Raw genomic sequence first — 12,050 nt, 5'->3', positions numbered from 1 at the left:
CCGTGCGGGTACCACCAGTATAAATCACCGATGTCTACGTTTTCGCGAAGATAAGATTGTACAAAATGCAAATAAATTTCCACTACCAAAATTTCGAAAAAGAAAAAAAAAGGGGGCTAATCTTCGCTTTTTTAATTAATATTTCCGGTAATTAAAGCCCAAGAAAGATGAGACCGATTTTAAGAACTTTCCATCAAGTCGCCTTTCTAACAGAAAAAAAAAAATGTGAGTTCTTTCCCATTCCTTAAAAATATTTTTTTCTTAAGATCATGGTAAAAAACATGGGTAAGTTACTTTTTTTTCTCTTAATTTGACCCTTTATATATATACTAGTGGTACCCGTACGGATTTGCCCGTAATAGAAAAATTAAAAGGTCCTTTGGTTCGCCTGTATTTTTACAAATAATGTGACCAACTGCCAAACTCCGCTAAATGAATATTTTTTTTTAACTAGCAATTCTCGGTCTGCTAATAAATTGCTCGCGGTGGAAAATCATTAAAAGGTAATACAGTGAAACCTGTGTAAGTTGACCACTTGCGGTGCAGTACTTTGGTGGTCAACTTAGACAGGTGGTCAACTTATAAAGGGGGTAATGATTTTTTTTTTTTTTTGTCATTTCTTGACTAATTGACACTTATTCTTTCTGTTCAACTCACTTTCATTGTTTAGCATTACTTTGAAACAATAATTAAAAATGTTATTTAAATATTTTTAGAGATTATTTTCCCAGAATGACATATAATGTGTCATGCAAATTTAAAATTTCAGTAAATTGATCAAAAAAAAAAAAGTCTTATTGTTTATGAAAAGTTACTCATTTGGTATTAATAGTTCCTAAAAATTCATAGCTAATCAAAAATTACAAATTTTTCGCTTTATTTTTTTCTCATATACATTTATAACCCCATGATGATCTACTCAAACTCAAAAGGAGGTTGAGTTATGCTGCTGTTTCATTTAGTTGGTAAAATGCCGGTCTGACATCAAAAATATTCTTGGAAAGCTATAAAAATAATAATAACAATAAAAAAAAAATAATTCGCTGAAGAAAGTTTTAAAAAAATAAACCAAGTGGTCAACTTACAAAGGGTTTTTTTACAATACTCCAAACCAAATTTGGTGTTCATTAGTGGTCAAGATAGAGAGGTGGACAAGTTACAGAGGTTTTCCTTCATTATATAAGATAGACCTAATTCCGTTCCAGACAAAAGCGGTCAACATAGACAGGTGGTCAACTTACAAAGGTGGTCAACTTTACAGGTTTTACTTACCTTGCCAGAAAAGGCAACTACGCGCTCCGATTCAAGATGGCTTTCATCACTTCTGACGTCACACGAAACATTTTGGTTTAAAAATTAACTAAAAAAAAATGCTGGGAAAATAAAAGTATTTTCTGGATTCATGTTATTTTTTTTCTTCTGATTCTACCTAATTTCCGTGACGAAACGTAGTACTTTTGACTGAAGAAACAAGCCCATTATCAAAATCGGTTCCTCTAAAAAAAAAAAAAAAAAAAAGCCCGGGGGAAACACTATTTTGTAATAGAAATACATACACACACACAAATAAAAATATTTTTGTATATTTAAGTATTTTAAAATTCTTTTCGTACAGTAGAATCGATGGAATCAGGGTTAAGCACTCAAGGTACCTTTGGGTTTTAACACATATTTTCAGTCAAACACGGTAACTTTTATGCGTATAAGATCCTATATATGAGTCATTCTCCGGAAAACGTAACTTTTGAACGCAAATATTTTTCAATTTCGAAACCTTTTTGTTTTCTTTTTTTTTTTTTCGTTCTCACATAAAAGTGTTACCTACTAGAAGTAACCATAAACAATGGCCCAGCGAAGTTCCAATTATTTTACTCATAAATAATAATAAAAAAAATGCCTTGTTCACGGAAATAAAAAAAAAATAATAAAATAAAAAACTTTTAATATTTAAAAATCGAGGCCAATTTACAATCAAAGTGGTAATTTTGTTAATTGTGCAAACAACCAGCTATTTTAATGATTAGTGGGAATATGATATTAAGCTCTCTTAATAAAAGTACGGCTCAATTACTAGTTTAAAATGTGTGTTAAAAAATAGTATTTAGTAAATTTGAGGATATACTGGCAATTTATAATTTCGGTACAATACCTATTTTTGATGTATTTCTCCTCCATCATTTATTTCATCTCAGAAATAATGACATTGATAAGGTCTGTCATAGAAGTGAGGAATTTTCCATTATTATTGGCCTAATATGGATACATTTTTAAGGGAAATATTTTTTTTTCTTCGTTGCTACAATCTGTACTTGTAAAGCATATGAAAACATGTTCACTTCTTTCCTTACATTAATTTACGTCCCTGAAATTCAATTGGCAATTTAGGTCTAATAAAATCGAGGAAAAATTCCAAGACCTATGCCAATAGTCACTTGTTACTCTACCAAAACATTGTGAACAGTTCGAAATTCGAACAGTGTTCGTGCGTAAATGGATATAATCCGTTTCGAATGTAAACTCCTCGCATGAGACAGAAGGAAAATTCAAGTTTTCGGGACAACAAGTATGAAGGGGTTGACGGGACATTCACCTATTTTGGCGTCAGTAGTAGCCCTGGTAGGTGCGGCCGAACGGCATAATTTAAAATTGGCCCCCGCCGAACTCAAAACTTTAAAAAGTTCCCTGACATCCCATTGCTTCTCACCGCCTCCGATGTAAAACAAAACTAGTGAAGTGTTTTGTTGAGCCTCGAAACGACACAAAACGGGTGATGCTCGAACCGGTCGAACTCATTTCGAAATCGTTTTCGACCAGTGACGAAAACGAATCCGATTCACCAATCAGATGTCCAATAGGGAAGTTTTCGATTTTTCCATTTTATTTTCATATGATAGAGTAACATGTATGAACATCATAGGAGAAAAAAATTTTGCGATACGATAAGTAGTTTTTTTTACATTAATTTTTAAAGTTCAAGCGCTTGTGACGTCAAATGGCACAGGAAGTGACGTCATGCGCTCTTCCGCCGCGGGAGAAGCCGAAAGACGTGCAGTTAGCTTCGAAGACGAAACGTAAGGCCTACCTCCTCGCGTTTGTGGAACATTAAACCTCTCATCCTCTCGGAAATATTCGAATACCATCATTGATGTTACTTGAGGAAGATTATTAGATTGTGCTTTAACGAATCCGGCCTCCATAGTGTGTTCAAAAGGATGATTGAATTTCTAAAAAATAAAAATGTCAGCGCGCTCAAAATGTCCGTAGCGAAAACAAGGGATCTTCGGCGGAAGGCTGCCCATGAGTGCCTTGTGACGTAAGCTCGTGACGTTTCAGAAGAGCGCAAATTTGCGTGTGGATTTTTAAAAATTCATTTAAAATCAATCACGGTGTTTTAAAATTCGGCATTGGTATTTTTTTTAGTTTTGAGGGTCAATTAACAATATCCAATAGTCAAAATATGAACATTTAACAGGTTGCAACTTCCATATTCGTCTCGTAAACGAGTTGAAAACGAAAGTCAAATACCGTAAAGTACGAAAATAGGACTGAAGGACTGATCACGTGTTCTCTCCCACTCGAAAAGGAATGAGCGTTTTTTCTTTTAGATATCTTTAAGCTGCGTTCTACAAAATACAAATTAAACATACCAACGAAGCTAAAATTATTTTCGCATCCAAAAAGATTTTCTGACGTCAAAAATAGCCGAAAAGAATGAATCCGCAACCAAAATGGAACAATGTATGCGGCTGAGTGAGTAACTGTAACCGAAACAGAAGATTTGACGAAAGAACAAAGTTATTAGCGCACGATAACACAGAAGTCAGTTTGTTATGACACTTCCGAATTTCACATCATCGTAAAACGAGTGGTGATAAATATGCTCCAAGGAGAGCGATAAAATGTCAGCGCTTTAATTCGTTATCTTTTCACAAACGAAATCCTTACCTTGTACAGCAAATAGAAAGTTATTTCGATCATTCTCTCGAAATCTATTCATATATTAAAGTTCTTTCGAAGAAGACAGTTACCCAAGGTCACGTGACCTCGTTTTCCAAGGGCTCTGTACTCGACACTTTCTACACAGTTTACAAGTCATGATGCTCAAGCGATAGCTCTTTTTTGAGCAATCCACATGCACTCATGCCTGCACACAGACACAAACACATATGCCCACAGCAAAATAAGTCCTTATTTTTTCAAGGGAGGGGCGATTGATTTTCATTACTTACTTTTTACTATGTGTACTGATTTAAAAATATTGATCACAAAGGTTTTGGACTTTAATTCCGAAAGAGTTCCGAGAGAGGGTCCCAAACCCAAACCTCCGGCATCCCAACATCAATGAAATTCGTCTGAATTTTAGTTTTTTGAACTTCATTTTCGAAAACTTACCCGCGGAGAGTCCCTCAAGGGAGGGGCGATCGCCCCTCCCTTGAAAACTAAGCAATAACTAAAGAGTGAACAAAATCGAAAACTAAGCATTTGCGATGTCGGAAAAAAAAAAAAAAGCGAAGAGAGAGAGTTGAAAGAAATCTTTGATGTCCCACACAGTAAAAAAAAAAAATGTGTAACCTTACTCCATAAATACGGTGGCAGCATTCTGCACCTTGTGCAATCTTATTCCGGGGGCTAGCTTCCTCTACAGCAATGAAATAACTTAATTGATAAAACGGCGTAACGTAAGGTAACGAACCCAGTAATTGGCACTTTAAGAGTTTGTCCTTAAACTTACCTCTGTTTTCATTACTTCGAAAAAAAATATTCACTTGCAAATATTTTTGTATGAAAGAATGCACATCTGAGCATCTATTTAGTTCACTAAAATCTTAAAAAAATGAATTGATACTTTTATAAAAATATATGCATAAAAAGTTACGAAAATCACCAGTCATTGGCACCTGATACACCAGTGTATGACACCTCGTGATCCAGTAATTGGCACATGTTAATAGAACAGGAAAATCACTTCGATTTTCACTTTCAGATTACATACAAATTTCATCATCATAAGTAATATAATTAATGTTGATTTAAAGTAGGTAATTTTATATAAATTGATGTTAAATCACACATCTTGATGTTAAAAACGTATTTTAGAGAATAAAAATTTGGAATGTCACATGGAAAAAAATATTGAGATTCTTGCTGATTCATCTGTTGGCATGCAATTTTGATTTTACGAATAATAGCTGTTTTCACATAAAAAGGAACGTCAACCCGATGATTCTGAGGGACCATAAAAAATGAACCGATTCTCCATAGTCGCAATATCGGACTGATGGTCAAACACACACACACACACACAGATATATATATATATATATATATATATATATATATATATATATATATATATATATATATATATATATATATATATATATATATATATATATATATTCTCTCTTAAAAATTTAACAATGTATGCTGTAGGATTCAAATCAATAATAGAACCCATATAATATAGTTGCTGCAAAAGTATCAGTGACATATTGCACTAAACATTAGTGTTTGTAGGCACATGTGCCAATTACTGGAGACTAGCAAAACTGAAGCACCACTAAATGGCACACACACACACACACATCCATCATTATTTCAAAAATCCCAAAAAGGGACAAAAATTTACTTCTACGCGCTCAAAGTAACACCTTTCCAACTAAACAAAACTTTTGACAACCAAAGTTTAAAATTTATTTTAAGTCAGATTTCAATGGATTGATGTGCATGCTTTCCTTAAGCCAGAGAAGAAGCTTTTGCACCAAAAATAGCAACAATTGTTTCTCTTTCCTATGCACTGCTACCATTTAGTAACATGAATTGAAGTTATAATCTTTAAAGTAAAGATACATTCAGTAGCTATATAGCCTTCTACTTTTAAAATATTGGATACGAATATTATTTTAGGACATTTTTGTTGGAAGTGCCAATCACTGGTGACCTGCCAATTACTGGGGGTGTTACCCTATGAGTGATACACGAGTTTTATCAATTAAGTTCATAGAGCAAAGAAATGACATAGAGAGACCCCGCTATACTAAGAAATTGTAGCCGGAAGTTGTTTCAAAACATTCTACTACTGAATCTCAATTGGTTGTTAATTTAAACTTAGATACTGTTGCAAGTTTATGATGAAGCACGTTTTTTGAAATTGCATCAAGACATGAATTGAAATGAAAAACCAATCCGCCGGCTACTTTATCCGGTCTCTTTGCGAGATTGGTGAAAACTATTCTCGCTAAGCGATCACGTCATCGTAACCCCACCCAACACTGCACAGCCGTATCCCAATATGGCGGCTTCAATTTCATCTCCTTTTTACCATAGACGGTGTAATAATCGGTATCTTGAGTTTAAATTTCAGGTAAAAATCTTACCATTTTCCGATTCTTTCTGGGCGTTTGCATCTTTTGACTTCATGAAGAGTTATTAAAATTGACTAAAAAATTCACAGTATTATCAAACGAAAAAAAAATTCAATATATTAACAGGTATTTACAAATTCAAGGAACAAGCTTTAAAAATCGGACTGTATTGAAAATCATCTTCGGTGTTCCATCGATTCTATTTATTTTTTACCTCAATCAGTTCACTTCAAATCAGAAAAGCGGTGGGCGGAAGGAAAAGTTCAAAAAATAAAAGTTCAAGGCTATGTATATTTCTTCACTCTATGGACTGATACAGACTTGCCAAGTAGGATAACGGCACCAGCAACAGACAGTCGTAAGTTGAGAAAATAAAGAACTTTTGCACATTTTGAAGAGAAAAGGGGTACTCTGTCCATGACTCATCCTCTTTCCTTATTCTGTCTGTTACTGTGTATCATCAGATCAGTGTCTGTTACTGGGGGGTCGGACCTTTTTTCTCGAAATGGGCAGATAAAAATAGAACCAACTAACTGGGAGGATCCAGGGGCAGCCAAACGTTAGATGAGATGTAGTTGCATAAGAGGTAAATAGTTTTCAAAGTCTCAATAGGGCCGTTTCCATGGACACTTTCGACCCCGGAAAAAAACCTGCTTTTCACCGCATTCCGGTTATTAGCGGGTTTTATGCGGAATCTTTCTACTCCTGCTAGCTTCTGGAGTGTAAGCGGTGTTTCTACCCGGAATGCATTACGCGAAAACAAGTTCGTCTACTAGCCGCTAAGGATGCTGGGTAAAAACCGCTTTCTCTGGTATAATGGGAGAACCTCTTTTTACATGGAAACGGGGAATTGTTTTTTTTTTACAGTGCGTAACGCTTTTGAATAGCTGATGCTAAAGGTGTTAGAAAAAAGTGTATATACTTTTACAGTACCTCATTTCGGATCAGATGCAAACAGTTTTCTTTTTGAGAAGTTCAAGTATACAAGCACAGGCAAGAAACAAAGTACAGAGAACACCGCCGAATAGGGTGGCACGGATAAGGGAAAACAGCGGATAATCCGAATAATAGGTGAAAAACGAAACTACTGCACACAATAGCAGAAAAATATGAATGACACTCACACACACATTTAAATTATAGCTAAAAACATTGTACGTTCCATCTACTAACATTGAATGCAAAAAATATACAGATGAGGCAGTGAGAAGCAAAGGGATGTAAGTGGACATTTTCAAAATTCGATTTAAGGATAACATCCTAGGTAGACTTTCATTTAATTTCTTTTCCTAAATCATGCTGTATAAAAGAACTTACCAGGGCTACTAGTACAATCTCTTGTCTCAAGACATGGGAGCGGTTCCCCTACCATTTGTGCAGGTTATCTCCAAATTTTTAATTTTGCCCTTTGCTTCTCACTGCCTCAGGGCCAGATTTGGAAGTGTGGAGGCCCCGGGTCAACGAAGGAGAGGAGGCCAATAATCAGGGTTCAAAAATATCATATTTTCGGAAATATCCGATACTTTGATATATATCCGAATATTTTGATATATATGTATATATCCGATATTTTCGATTTTTTTTTTGACCCCGTGAAAATTAGGATATTTTGTAAAAATTTTATTGTGGGGGCCCCTTCGTTGTGGAGGCCCAGGGGCAGTAGCCCCGCCTGCCCTCCCCTAAATCCGGCCCTGCACTGCCTTATGTGTAAAAACTAAAAACGAGCAAAGACACAATTATAAGTTTAAAAAACATTTAATGACAGTTAAAAAAACGACCAGCGGATAAACCGAACGCCGATAATTGAGATTTTACTGTAGAGCACTAATAAAGTAGGAGACCGACCGCGGGAGAGAAAGCGGTAAAAGAACTTACCAAAAGGGATGGTTCGCGTCCTCCTATACTTCTGAGTCACTCCCGGTGCTTTAAATAGAGCAGAATCTATCTTATCGGCTGATAACGAACCGGCTCGGCACCGGCGCAATTCGAGCACATGTTGATATACATGTTGATATACATAATTATTGGTATGGACAATTGGCTAAAGGCCTTTCGGCCTTTAATTTCGAAACATTTCAACCACACACATAAGCATGAAAAAATTTTCACTACGCCACTGGTCCCATGAATCACTAATATTTATATTCTGGTAGACAGATGGATGTTTTGGTCGGACCACTGTTGATTGACGGCAATCCCCTCTGTGGAAAAAGTCGCAAAACCTCATTGCCGATGTCAGAGAACGCGCCACTGAAAGCTTCGCCGATAGAAAGTGTGGGAGGAGATCTTTTGTTGCACATCCGGGTCTCACGAAACGGAACTTTCTCTTTGATTATTATTCATGAGGGGCGACTCGTTCCGTCTGCACACCAAGGACGGATACAGAAGCGGAGGGACAGAAATTTCTTCCTGTATATTTTCAATACTGAAGTTTAAAAACCGTAATTTTATATAATACTAGTGATACCCGCACGGCTTTGCCCGTAATAGAAAAATCAAAAGGTCTTTCGGTTCGCCTCTATATTTACAAATAATGTATGATGAATTTTCTCGCCAGTCGGCTTGTACCCATGTTACGGTTCCACGTTATGATCATTTCGCATCTCGCCAATTGGCTTCTGCCCATGTTACGGTTCCACGTTACGATAATTTCGTAATTTACTCGTTGATCATATGATAATTTTGTTCTTAAAATTGGAATAGAAAAAAGAACCACATCGAATTTTCGAAAAATCGCTTCGAGGTGCACACCCCCCTTGCTACATACTAACTTTGTGCCAAATTTCATGAAAATCGGCCGAACGGTCTTGGCGCTATGCGCGTCACAGACATCTAGACATCCTCCGGACAGAGAGACTTTCAGCTTTATTATTAGTAAATATTAGATGGTGTTAGAAGAAAGGGAGCTCTTTCCAGGAATTCTTCCGGAATTGAAGTTTTTAAAACGCAATAGCACATCTCTTATTACTCTGGGGATAGGGACAGGAACTTTCTACAGGAATATTATCGAAATTGAAGTTCCGAAATCTCAATTTTAGACCATAGATGATATTAGGGATAGGTAAACGAGGGGTTCAATGCACTCCTTCGAAAATTTTTAGAAATTGAAGTTCTAAAGAGTGAAAAACAATCGCCCCCTCCTTGAACATTTTCTGGATCCGCCCTTGTTGCACACTCCTCCCCGGCTGGCGATCTGTCAAATTTTAAGAAACAGGAAAACTCAGAAAATTCTTATGCACTAGTGCAGGGGTCTCCAAGTTTTTTCACTTGCGGGCCACATTGTAAATTTTTGGAGGCGAGGCGGGCCGGTCCAACAATATTTTAGCTCAGATGGTCTATTTAGCGCTAGCCCTCCCCCCCCCCCCGTCCACCCATACATCGCGAATATATTTTTCTATGTGTATTTTAGTTAAGCGTTCAGTGGTGGTTTTGAAAATTTCTGGGTTTGCTACTAAGTTTTGATTCCATAAAGCGGCTGATTCAATAATGCTGGATTTCAGGCCCGTGTCCAGGTTTTCATAAAGGGAGATGTTTTAAAGCGGGGTGGGGGGAGTAAGAGTTCAATTCACTACCAACTTTGGTTTTATGTTAAACTAGTGGCACCCGCACGGCTTCGCCCGTAATAGAAAAATTAAAGGTCTTTTGATTCGCTTGTATATTTGCAAATAATGTATGGTGAATTTTCTCGCCAATTGGCTTGTACCGACGTTACAGTTCCACGTTATGATAATTTCGTATCTCGCCAATTGGATTGTGCCCATGTTAGGGTTCCACGTTATGATAATTTCGTAATTTATGATGGTTTTTTTTTTCTTAAAATTGGAATAAAAAAAGAACCACATCGAATTTTCGAAAATCGAATCCCCATCGAACCCCCAATTCCACATCGAATTTTCGGTGCACACCCCCATGCTACATACTAACTTTGTGCCAAATTTCATGAAAATCGGCCGAACGGTTTAGGCGCTATGCGCGTCACAAACATCCTACAGACATCCAGACATCCTCCGGACAGTGAGACTTTCAGCTTTATTATTAGTAAAGATTACTAATCCCAGCATGGCATTTATAGACCTGTAAGGACTACTGTACCATCCCCCACCCCCGCCCCAGAAGAATATTTTTGGCTGCACAAATAGCAGCAGTATTCCTTCATTTTACATCTTCTTTTCAATCTAACCTTGTTTGTTTCTTTTTAAATCAAACCTATTTATGTTTATTACGCAGTATATTGCAATTAGTATTAAAAACTGCCCACAGATCTTTTTATAATGTAGCACATACATTAGGTTTCATATTCTGGAATAATGCTTAATAAACTAAACAAGAAAGAGCTTATGGTAGATGCAAATTACATTACTAAATACAATCAATGCATCTTTATAGCTGCAACATATACCGCATTCATCATAACCTTTTAAAGCAATATTAACGCTGTTAATGCTTTGTGTTGACAAATCATTCAGTGGTTCAGCCATAATAGTTTTTCCAAAATGTTATTTCAGCTAGTAAAGCTCTAACATTCTTAAATTACAGAAAAACTACAGAGAGAAAGGGTTTTTTGAAGCGTTGCACACAAACTTTCACATTAAAGCTATAAAAGTCAGCTATAAATTTTCTTTTGGTTTATTATTTTTTCCCCCAATGGGAGGGGTTTAACCCCTAAAACCCTCCCCTTGGACACGGCTATTCATTCTGTTTTTGACGATTTGATTCATTAAAGCAGCTGGTTCAATTCAGAGACAAACTTCCATTTGCATTTCAGAAGGCACCTTGTCAATATTACACTTAAAAGGGTTTTAAAAGCGTTTAATTTCGTCTGATGCACGATCAAAGTTTTCAAAGCTATTTGTGGGAGACTTTCGATTTCTGTTATCAAGTTTTTTCCCCAAAATTGAGAATCTAGCATTAAAGTTTGGCAATGAACATTTAAATCTGGTGTCAGCCTCCCTGTCAGGCTGAGCTGACCACAAATTAAACGCTGGTGAAGACAGGAGTGGGCATGTGTTTTCCCTGGGGCCAATAAATGCCCAATGCCAGGGAACTAACGGGAGAATGAGAAAAGAGATTCGAAACCTTCGATTTCTTCAACTTCCTCAATGATATATCGATAACATCATCGAAGCTTTAGAAAAGTGCGATTCCGAAATGATGCACGAATAATCCGCAAACCGGATAATCCGCACACGGATAATCGGGAGTATACTGTAATTGTTTCTCAGACCGCAAGTCAGACCTTCGCGACCTCGTTTTTTCGCCGCAACCGCACCAGGGGCCCTACAACGTAAGTAACGTTCCATTCTGGTGACGACGTTTTCTCCCTCACGAAAACCGAGAACAACCGAGAAAATAGTCGGTTCCTCCCATTTGCTCTTACCACCATTGCATCGAGTGAGTATTTTGTCCCTGTTTCCAGCGTTCCGAGAACTACTCGTGACGCGGGAAAGGAATCTCTTCAGTCGGACTGGAGTTCTTTTTTCCTACGGCAAAAGAGGCTTGCAACTCCGTTTCCCACGGCATTTGCGGTTTCTCGTACTAATTGAGTTTTTGTCCACAGCAACGGGGATCCGCAACTTCTAATTCCACGGCGTTTCGGGATCCGAGGAGTTATCTCATGGCCAAACAAATTGGCAGATACATTTCTTGATATGTCATAACCAACCTTTTTTTTTCTTTTGTGTTTAC

General features: G+C 36.9%; 1 protein-coding gene across 1 annotated transcript in view; it reads right to left on the bottom strand.

The window, feature by feature from the left end:
* The window catches only part of LOC129232487 (cystathionine beta-synthase-like), an 81,072-nt gene extending 72,821 nt beyond the window's left edge, over positions 1–8,251 (bottom strand). Inside the window, 1 exon segment of the mRNA XM_054866636.1 lies at positions 8,241–8,251. The gene's annotated coding sequence lies outside the window, so the exon portion shown is untranslated.
* Positions 8,252–12,050: the final 3,799 nt, after the last annotated feature.

The sequence above is a fragment of the Uloborus diversus genome, unplaced genomic scaffold (genome assembly GCF_026930045.1).
Source record: "Uloborus diversus isolate 005 unplaced genomic scaffold, Udiv.v.3.1 scaffold_12, whole genome shotgun sequence".
Classification (NCBI taxonomy): domain Eukaryota; kingdom Metazoa; phylum Arthropoda; class Arachnida; order Araneae; family Uloboridae; genus Uloborus; species Uloborus diversus.
Note: the sequence above shows the minus strand (reverse complement) of the source record. Positions and strands in the feature narration are given on the sequence as shown.